Consider the following 2500-nt stretch of genomic DNA (forward strand, 5'->3'; position numbering starts at 1 on the left):
ATATATAATATAATATATATATATTATATATGTCTGTATGTAGTATAATATATATTATATATATATATATAATATATATATATATATATATATATATATGCATATATATAATATAATATATATATATATATATATATATATATATATATATATATATATATATATGCATATATTATATATATATATATATATATATATATATATATATATATATATATATATATATATATGCATTATATATTTATATATATATATATATATATATATATATATTTATATATTTATATATATAGACATATATATATATATTTATATATGCATATATATATATACAATATATAATTATAATATAATATATATATATTATATAATATATATATATATATATATATATATGACAGTATATACATATGTATATAATGTCTGTGTGTGTATGTATGTATACATGTATATTTATAAATGTACATGAGGTATACTTATAAATGTGTATATATATATATACACACACACATACGCACACATCTAAACACACACACACACACACACACACACACACATATTTATATATATATATATATATATATATATATATATATATATATATATATATATGTATGTATGTATATATACATATTTATACACATACATACATACGTACATATATATATCTATATATATATGCATATATATATAATATATATATATATATAATATATATATTATATATAATTTATATATGTTATATACATACATGTATATAACATGTGTGTGTGTATGTATTATATTTGTATATATATATATATATATATATATATATATATATATATATATATATATATATATATATACATGTGTGTGTGTGTATGTATATATGCATATATATAATATATATATATATATTATATATATATATATATATATATATATATATAAATATATAATATAATTATATAGATATAATATATATAATACATATGTATGTAATATATATATATATATATATATTAGAGATATATATATATATATTATGTAATATATTGTTATATGTATACATAATTTTCCGTTATATATAAACCCAAAGTATATATAGATATAATATATATATATATATATATATTTATATTATATATATATATATAAATATGCGTGTGTGTGTGAGCGTGTGCCGTGTGCGTACGTGTGTGTGTGTGTGTGTTTTGTGTTGTGTGTGAATATGTGTATATGTATGTATATGTACACACACACATAATATATATATATATAAATATATATTATATAGATATATATATATATAAATATATAATAAATATATATATATCCCTCATCACTCATTTCCACTGCGAGACTAGAGCCTCTTTTTTCCTTTTTTTCCAGTCCACCCCCCCCCCCCCCCCCCCATTGGGTCTTGTAGCGATTTCGCTATTTTTCATCCACCACCTTGTCATTGGTCTTGCTTTGGTCTCTTTGTGTCATCTATTTCCCCATTCTGTTTGTTATCTTTGTCCAACCTGTTGTCCTGTCTCCCCCTCCGATACATACGAATCTTCCACTGCCCATTTTTTCTTTTTAATGCTCTTAATAAATCCTCTACTTTTGTCTGTTCCCTCATCCATTTTGATTTTTCTGTATCTAAGCTAAGTCTCCTACATAAAGCCTTTGCATTCCTCTTTGAGCACTTACGATTTTCCTCTCAAGTACTTTCGTCGTAGTCCATGTTTCTGAACTCATAGACATGATCGGGGAGGACACATTGGTCAAAAACCTTTCTCTTTAAACATAATGGCATACGACCTCATAATATATTACTTTGTGTACCAAAGCACTCCCCAGCCTAGCCTGATGTATTCGTCCTGGATAGTTTCTCTAGGTGTATACATACATAATCGTTAATATGCTTCGCGTAACCTCGCCCTGTACTTGAAGTTCGACAGTTAAACATGCTTTAGTCTTTTTCCTTGTTAATCTTAATCCCAACCATCAGACTCCCCTATTCCAAAATTGTTCAATAAGTGTGAGTTCATTTGCTGGCTCGCCGAAAGGAACAATGTCATCTGCAAATCTTAGATGCTCATGCCCTTATTATTCAATCCCCTTCTCATTTTTGTGAGTAGGTGTCGTCCTGCTGACACTTTTATAGGTATTTTATCGTTTCCTCCGTGGTTTTAATGGCGCGTCCCATCTCTAAAATAACCTTTTAATAATCTACAATAATTTCCTCTATCACCCACAGAGGCGTCTATATTCTCTATTTTCTCTCATATTTTGGGTAGTGTGTGGAAATGGTTCTGTAGTTGAGGATCCACTATGACGCCCTGTCTTTTCCCTAGGTTGTTTTAAATCTAATATATCAAGATGCGGGCTGTGATGAGTTTGTGAACAGTTTTGTAGATTAATGACAGGATCTTATAGGTCGGTAAATTCTTTAGGACTCTTGTTTTTAAAATTATTATTGTGTATATCCAGGATTTCGGTGTTCTAAAAACGATCGCTTAGACTTTGT

This window comes from Penaeus japonicus, unplaced genomic scaffold, assembly GCF_977035675.1.
Source record: "Penaeus japonicus unplaced genomic scaffold, GWHDUDI00000001_assembly GWHDUDI00000025, whole genome shotgun sequence".
NCBI lineage: Eukaryota > Metazoa > Arthropoda > Malacostraca > Decapoda > Penaeidae > Penaeus > Penaeus japonicus.